Genomic DNA, 9,301 nt, shown 5'->3' with positions numbered 1-9,301 from the left:
GTCCATGTTCACCCACGCCTACACACACATAAAAAGAGATCAATCAAATACTTTGTACATCCCTTCAAGAAGACATGTTTGCTTTCAAATAAAAAGCAGGATCAAAGCAAATTAGGTGTTAGCTGGGCAAGCTTTACAGTTCCACGGTCGCTTAGAAACTCTATTATACAACATGTTTTGATATCTTCAACATGTAGTGATGCATAGCTGGGATCACAGTTTAAATGAGTTTTACACAAAGCGAGCGGCTCTATTCAGACTCATCAGCAGGAATCTAGATACGACAGGAAGTTTGTGTACTCATCACTATCGTGTGATCGCATACTTATTTTGTGTCAAGCTTGGATCATTTTCTCTGCAGGTATTTTAATGCAAAATCACGCTGAGATTAATCACTCCTGATAAACCAGGACCATACAGACAAAAGTCTCAGGGGAGCAAAATAGATCTTATATTTAAAACATTATTATCTATAATGCACATGGATCATACATTTTTAAACCTTCACTCCCAATACATAGATGGTGCTGTGTAGTGATGGGCCCCACATATAAAACTACTAGGTGCTGCTTTTAGGTTTTGCACTTCTCTCACGTTGTGTCAGAATAATAAGCAATGATACACAAAAGAGGGAAAAAAGAGATGAAAGAAAGACAATAAACAATTGTATATCTCTAGAGTGTTAATGGGAACACTCTCCTTGTTTTCTTTGGTCTTTGTTGCCATTTCCATTATGGCTGGGTTCAGAGAAGATTCTGACTCTGGGTAGAAAAGGTAAAATGAAAGATGAAACTCACACATCCTCAGGGTACATGTTGATTTGAAGGGAGAAACAAAATAATAATACCTTTGATGTGAAAAATAAAACCAACCGCTTTGATGGGAGAATGTCAGGAAACAGCAGTCTAATTGGTGTTGTAATCTCTACGGAAGTGAGGGCGAAGGGAAACGTGAAGCTTCATGGCCTGCGTCCCCTGATTGGACAGATAATAGGGTTAAAGTACATACCAGTTAGACACCAAACATTCAGCAGTGCATTTCCACTGCCACACACCCACAGGCAAGGTTGGAGAGTTACAGATGACCTGAGGGGATCGCACAAGTCAAATAGGACATCTGAGCACTGAATCAAACACTTTAATCTGATAGAAATAGTTGTTGATGGCATCAGGAAGCTGATAATAATAATGAGTGATATTAAGTTTCAGCCACTAACCTGAAATACAACATTAATTTAACCTCTTCAACTCGTCATGTACACCAATGTGCTCAGCTGAAGTGTAGCGGTTTTAATGCATCAGTGAAGATAATGGTACCATTGGTAACAAGCATTACGATATCTTGATGGTAAGGGGGTGTCTACATATTGGGGTCCCTAAACAGTCCTGGTATTGCATAAATTGTCTATTAATGTGGTATGATAATGTTAATCTCCATAGTAGCATTTTATTCTAGTAAAACCATTTTTTAAAACTTGATCTTAATGTATAAAATGACCTTTTGTGAACTCTAGGATCATCGTAGCTATGTATATTGGCAATGAGGGGGGTTCTCATTTGTATGGAGAACAGAAATTCTTACCATGTAATTGCTGGAAAATGCAATTTTTATAGAAATTTAGAATTTAGAATTTAGAATTTATAGAAAAACCAAATCACTGCATGGCTTTTTCTATAGTGTTCCTCAAGATTTTAACTCAATGTGGTCTTCTGGAGGGACTTTTTCTTAACCATCTTCATATGGTACCAATAAAAAAAAAAAAGACTGTTACGACATAATTGAGCCTGGGAAAGGCCATCATATACTTCCATCATAATGTTCTAAGCTCTTCACTCTTCACTTTAACATTCAACTAAGTGCCTAACCAAAACAGAATATTCTCCTGCATCTCACATTAATCTTCAGGTTCCCAGCTTTCAGGTGATGTACTCCTAATCTATGCGGCAACTAATGTTGACCTGCTATCTCCCCCTAAAGACACCCTGCCTCCCCGTTAAAAGGGGTGGATGGCAGTGAGGGGTGGAGTGGAAGAGGTAAATAAAAATGAAACTTTCAAGAGCAATCAGTTTGCATTACTACTCCCATTAACTTTTTATTGTTAGGTAAATTTTGGACTGATGTCTACCAAACTGTCCTGTGAATTAGTGAGGCAGTGTGTTTAATACACCTATAATATCTTAAAAGCAAAAATAGGAAATATCATCCACTAGTTCTGTGGTTATGACAAGAGACATTATAGTAATAAAGTACAGCTTGTCCTGCTTTATGGGTATCATCTGCACTGCCGGAAAATGTTTTAGACCAATAAAACTGCTTGGCTGAAAGTACTATGTTATGTAAGTCAACCATAATCCCACATCTGCAATAGATGGTGTATGTGTAGTCTGCAGGCGATTCACTTCTATACAATAGACATACATCTCCAAAACATGATGGATGGTCATTGGACATGTTTTGCAACTGCATGAGCTGGCTTAAGCTAAGGGCATTTGAGAAGTTGTAATTTCCAATATGTTATGTAATTTGTTGCCTCATTTGTAAGAAACTGACATGGATTAATATGATTTGTTTTATGTGCCCCCTGTTCTGCAGGCCTGGCCTAAATCATTAGGTAGTATTTCTACCAGGGGGTGGGACCAGTTCTTACTAACTTTAGCACAACCTCACCTTTATGGTATTTCTCAATTTCTTATATGCAGGTTTTCACATTAAATATGTAGTCCATAATATCCATCAATGGCTGAAATTATTTTGTGGTTTAACAAACAGTAGTATAAGACAACAGCATCCCTCCATGCCCCATGCAAGCAAATAGGATGAGGTTGCAGAAGTGGCTCTGTGGGGAGAAAAAGAGGCTTACACTGCAACAATAGAGATATCCATAGTAATTAAGTAAGTCCAATAAAAACATTGATAGTACAGTAATGAAATAAGCCATGTTACAATTGAGGCCTCAGAGTCTTGGAGAAAGCTATTGTAATTGAGGAGCAGTTGTGTTATCCCAAGCTCCATTAAAATTTCATCACACTTGCACATTTCCATGAATGGCATTATTCAAATTATGCAAAATCACATCAGCGTTCCTGCTTGGCAATGCAACGTTGCCCATTACAATGACCGAGGCAAGATTCCCAAAGTCTAGTGAGGGTCTGCATGTGATTTAACAGCATGCTTCATATTCTAAACAGATGCTGGAAAGCTACTGAGTATTGGCCCTTGGCCTCTGAATATTTGGAAGACTGAGGAGTAAGAATACTGAAGCCAACACATTTGAGACAAACCTTTGCTTTATTCAAACAAATATAGCACACATGGTTTTAAAATAAAGATGAAAAGTATAAACTGAATCGGCTTGGGAGGCAGCTACTGTGGGCCTCTGCATAAATATTCTGTGGACATATTTATTTAATCTATCATCATAGGTATTTTGTACATAATATTGGAATGTTGAAATAAAATAAATGATTTCTCTGCTGCATTCATTACAAGTTGGCTGAATTTCTGAAAATAAGTTTATGCATGAAACACATCCCTTTTCTTATTACATACATGGGACAATGTTTAATTCAAAAGCAGCTGCATGCTACTCACACTGAGGTGAAGTCTGTACTGCACACAACACATCCAAAAAATAAGTCCAACACAGCTTGACACTGATTTGTTATTGCATGTAACTCGGTTTGCAGTGAAATATTCATCAAGTGGAGGGAGCAGCTACTCTCCAGCCCATAATAAGTCACCTGCTAACTCACTGAGAGTTGCTTGTCTTAACCTAGGCCATGGGAACATCGTTATGATTATAGAAGTGATTTCATGATACCTGGCTGTTAATAATACATGATAAATAGCTGGATGAATGGAACAAAGCAGTGTGTAATATTAGATGACCCCGTGTTATTAGCACTGAGAGGAACCATTAGTGGGTTGTCTTAACCTGCCTTAATGAGGTCTCCCCGCTCTGGGAGTGAAAGGGACGATTGGTGCATACGATAAAGGGGGAACAGGAGTTGAGGTTGGAGAACACACACAGTGGTGTATTTTCACCTGCTTCTTTTGTGTCTGTCTGTTGAGAAAATGCTTCATCTTCTTCACTTCAACTCTCTAACAATGCTGTTAAATGGAAATATTTATCAAGTCAACTGAGTGGTTTTTATTATTTTTACTTTGTTGACATATGCATACATATGCTGATTGTCATGCCGTGCCTCACCTCTGCAGAGTTCTATACATTTACTGCAAAGCAATAAACTGGAGCAACTGTCGAAAAAAGGCATATGGAGAAGTGCACTAAACATTTACTCTGCACTAAGAAGAATAAAAGAGTGCATCTGGCCCCAGTGACTATTTTATGTGAGCTTCCCCCTATTTAAATAATGGCTGTTAATTTTAATAGTGGTGCTGCTAATATAAAACCATTTCGAAGGGTCGGACTGTGCTATGAGCCATCAGAGTTGGGATATAGGAAAATAGGAACAGAAAATACATTATGTTGTTTAAAAAGTCATATAATATTAATTAATAAACTATACGTAATTACATGTACTCAGACTGTGGTCGTGTCCTCAGACACAGTAGATGTTACTGAGTGATCCACAATAAGCAAATTGGTAGGCTTGGAGACATTATAAATGTTCTGAAATTTGTTTTTACTGCTGCTAGAGTGGCTGAAATGTCCTGTCCTGTGCCAATTGCTTCTGTATGTGTAGAGTCTGATACATCAGCAGCAGATACATGGAGGTTAGTCATGTGACCATTTCACATACACACAGTATAAGATATATACATTTATATACAGGTATACACATATACACTGCAAAGAACAGAGTCTCAATAAATAAAAAAAACAGTGGTTGTTAAGTCTTTGTATTTCAACAGCAAAATTGACCACTTAATATGATTCATCTTTAGACTGCCTAATAGTGGCCGACCTGCATTGTCATTCTTCACTTTAATAAATCTGTAGTCTTTCTGCAATGCACTTATTTTATTTTAAATTTAAAAATGTAGTGCACAGTATTCACTTAATCACATGTTAAATAAACTGTGTTGCAAGCACCTCATTTAATCATCCCACCAGATTTCTTTTTTAAAGGAGCAGATCTGTTTAGACTGACTCAGGCTTGGATTTTTTGTCCCCCCAAGCATCCAAACATTGTTTTATTTCCAGCTACAAAAAGACACTGATCACCACAGTTTGTCTTGTGATGAGCACAGCTTAATTCTTGTCTGGCATTGTGGAACAAAATATTCTTCTTACTACACCACTTAACACCACAGCTCTGTCAGCACGCCACCATTCTCTCAAGTCTTATGTGTGACTGACAAGTACATTGATTATTTTGTTAAAGGCATTGCCCAGTCTAGATACAGTAGAAGTCAATATTTAGAAATTACAAGCTGTGAAACAAAGGAAACAAACAGGAAAGGTAAAAAAAAAAAAAAAAAAAAACACATCTGTGAAGTCTTGACAAGGCAATGAGAAAATTTCATAAGTTGATGCAAAGACCACCAACACTAATACTTGAAAATGTTATCACTTGAGTTTCTTGTAGCTTTAAAATAGGGTGCGTGGAAGCTCAACAGAGCAGTTTATGCAGGCTAAATTACGTGATGTTTTAAATATACATCACTGTAAAGCTAATTAAGTGATTCAAATTAATTACAAGGAGTGTAGCTGCTTGTTAAAGCTCTGTCTTAATGAGTGGAGGGTCTAACGATGAACCCCCTAACACGGACCAAGTTAGACCCATCAACAGATATGACAGATGGCTGGCAGAATGTGAAGATAAAACAGCAGTGATTTGTGTGTATGAGCCTTATACATGTGAGTGGACACATAAGATATGAGCAAATGACTGAAAATGCTAAACTACTGTATACAGTTGCCACCGTAGTGTCTGCTACATGCCCACATACAGAATATTAAAACACAATAGTGGTGTCATTTAGAGTTCTAGCATATTATTACTGTCTTTATCTAGTTTCCATTTACCATTTTGTGAAACATGCCACTTTTGTTAATTTTTTTGTTACTTTAAAAGGCAATCTTTACTCTGTGAAACCTGCTGGAAATTAAGTGCTGTCTTGCTTCACAAAAACAGTCTAAGTAAGAAGACATGGATGTGACAAGTTTTGCAAGGTGACATGTTGAAGTATTATTATTGGTATTGTTTGAGGTATTATTTTCTGGCAGAGACTTCCATTCTTTTCCGTGGGTGTCAGGTGATTGACAGTAAGCGCAGCATAAAATAATGTGCCCACTGAGATGAAAACACAAAACTCAGCCACAAAGAAAAGACAACAAAACAGACACTTAACCAAATTAAGGCAGCCGATTTACCATAATTATCTAGCAAAGGCAGTTTCCAACTCAGTGGACGTTTCTTTGCATACTGTAAAAAAAAAAAAAAAAAGAATAAAAAAAGAGCTTGAAATAACTTAAAGGCCAAAGCAGTCCAGATAATCTGCATAACTGTTATTATCTTATACTCTAATACTTTTTCAGTTCTCAAAGTGACTCACTGTTGGCTGAGAAGACTTTTACAGTAATGACTGGCCAGAAGATGGACATGGTTTCCACAGGGATCATCTGAATCACAAAAGAAGAAGAGACAGGAACATTACTTGTCAGTCATGTGACAGAGCCTCATTACACTCACACATCACCAAACCTGAGACTCTCTCAAGTGTTTATTACACTGGGCTTCAGGGAGAAATTGATCTGAAATGACAGCTGGTAGGTTCATTCCTGCAGAGAGTGAAGCTGACCTGTACACAGTGATGCCTCGGTGACTGATCTACCTGAAGTTACTGTGTTCAGCTGCACAGGGTGTGATCCTATCATAGGCTGTGTTATCTGGTTACATTACACCTGCTGTTGATTGCATTTTTACAAGAGAGGCGAGAGGAGGGTTAAAACATGTGACCATTCAAAGCGAGGGACACTTTTACCAAAGCAAAAAAGGAACGTGTGTATGTTGTCAAAAATCGATTGAAATGTGCTTTGAGTTTTAATGATTGAAATCAAGCAATGGATCAGCCAAATGGAGATTTGATGCATTATAGAAAAATATGACAGTTATTTCAAACTTGATACAATATAGCATGTATTTTCTTTCTTTTTTTTATGATTAACATTTTATTGACCTTTCTTTTTTTTTTTTTACAACAAACGTAACAAGCACCAATATCTTGTGGGATAGATATCAATATTAAACATAGTCAGGAGCTCTACAAAAAGAAAGAAAATAATAATAATAATAAAATTACAAAAAATAAGTAGATAATATGAAAAATAAAAATAAAAACACAGGGTATACCTGAAATATTTCAGACTCTGCAATGACAGAAACAGCAACAAGAAAAATAAATAGAAGAAGGATTTAGTGCTGAACAAACCCAAGCCACAGAGATAGAACTTGATCGAAAAGTCCACAAGCACTTATATCATATAGGATGTCTTCTTCTTTTTTTAACTGAAAATGTAACGGCAATTGTCAGGGCATAAAACTGATCTGTTGATCTTTACAAATCAAGCCTTGATAGTTTAACAATGGCAAAGCTTTCCATGCTGAAAAGAAAGAAAAATCAACCTTGAAATCGAAATCAAATGGTGGATTTGAAGAATTGTGACACTTCTACTTCTACTGTATGCACCTGAAACAGAAAACCTAGTTGCCAGGTAGACACAAGAACACAGACTGAAAGGGAACAGCTCTCTCAGCTTATAAAGACAGGAAATGAGGACTTGATTTCAAAATGTTTAGTCATTCAATCATACAATTCCATAAGAAAATATCTCACAAAATCGTAATAATATCAGCAGCTAATTGACCAACTTGAAATATGCAGCACAAGCTTGAATTGACAATTGTTGTCCTTCCTCTTCATTCAGAAAAAAATGAATACTACATTTTCAGCATTCTTTAATGCACTGTAACTCCCAGTTGAATAAAAAAAAATGAACAACTGCACAAAGCAACACTTCCTAGTATGTTGTACTGTTGTGGGCCTGTGGGGAACCCAGAGCATAGCACAGCTGTTAAGTACTTTTAGCAGAGCTATTGTTCAGTGAAACAAAACAGCCCATTCAGCTTGGCTGGTTTCCAGAGCACTCCTATAGCGGCCAAATGTTTATCATTGTTTTGACACTGCATAGGATAGGACAGCATGGGGTATGCCTATAGATAGCAGTGTCGAGTTTGTGTGTATGTGTGTGTGGGGAGAGATAGAGGTTGTACATGACATTAATGCTCCAGAAACACATTAGATCTATATTGTAACAGACAATTTACCATACTCTCTTGACAATCCCCATATGTTGTTGTTTTTTCTCCGTGTAATTCCTCTTGAGGATGGAGTAGAAGTGCAGTGGTTACTCCTGAGCATGCGGTAAGATGAGGTCTTTTTAAATCTCAGGTGTCTTAGTGTTGTAAGTACAACACAACACATGTTTTTATAAGTTGCTGTTTGCACTAAGTGATCACTCTGCTGTCTATAATGATTGGCGTTTCGTCTGCCCTTGAATCTTCCAGAAGTGAGTCAGTCTCTGGCGTAACAGTGTAGGACAGAAATGAAAGGTGTTACATTATCTGTTCTGACTGCAGTCCGAAAAGCTGCTGCTACACTGATTGTGCTTCCCCTCTCTCCTTACCCATTTAATCTCTTCATTCTGGCTATGTGCACAGCCAGGACAGTTCTGCTTTATTTTAATTGCATACTTTCGATTAAAAAAGCTTGTTTTCCTTGATTACTTTGATGTTGAAATGGGAGCAGGGGAGCAATTCACATTCATTCGGCAGTATGTTTTTCCCCCCCGCTCTTTTGTGCTAACAGCAGAATTCCTATTTATATATTGGCAGTGGAACTAAATTACTGCAAACATCTCTGTGGGCCAGCCAGGCATAACAGATTGGCAGGCTCCTGTATTATATCAGTGCCCCCTACTGGTCACCGGCAGAAATACACTATTGTTCATTCCAGGCACGTATGGCATCGCGGGCTGTTAGAAACACAGTGGAATGGGCTCCTAGATTCTTTGCTGGGCTGCTGGAATATTTGCTAAATGAATCCCTCATGACTGGGATTCCTCTGCCGGTGTACTGCTATGTGCACATTGCAGGAATGAATCCAATTTACCTCCACATTATCAGCAGTTTTTAAGGAGAGCTCACAGTGAGTCCAGCAGGCTTCATCTCTAAGATCACTCACATTAGATGCATTTGTAAGCATGAAGTAAAAGGGCTTTTATAGCATTCCTATGTTAAGATTATGATAAAGGACTAAAATAAATCAAATCGAA

General features: G+C 37.6%; 1 long non-coding RNA gene across 1 annotated transcript; it reads right to left on the bottom strand.

Moving 5' to 3' along the window:
- Positions 1-586: 586 nt before the first annotated feature.
- LOC131983082 (uncharacterized) lies at positions 587-6,590 on the bottom strand. The gene is made up of 3 exons (XR_009395455.1): positions 6,523-6,590; positions 848-974; positions 587-761 (listed from the first exon to the last, which is right to left on the bottom strand). It is a non-coding gene; the product is annotated as an uncharacterized LOC131983082 (long non-coding RNA).
- Between the last annotated feature and the right edge of the window lie 2,711 nt (positions 6,591-9,301).

This window comes from Centropristis striata, chromosome 2 (genome assembly GCF_030273125.1).
Source record: "Centropristis striata isolate RG_2023a ecotype Rhode Island chromosome 2, C.striata_1.0, whole genome shotgun sequence".
Classification (NCBI taxonomy): domain Eukaryota; kingdom Metazoa; phylum Chordata; class Actinopteri; order Perciformes; family Serranidae; genus Centropristis; species Centropristis striata.
This window is presented reverse-complemented; position numbering and strand designations above follow the sequence as displayed.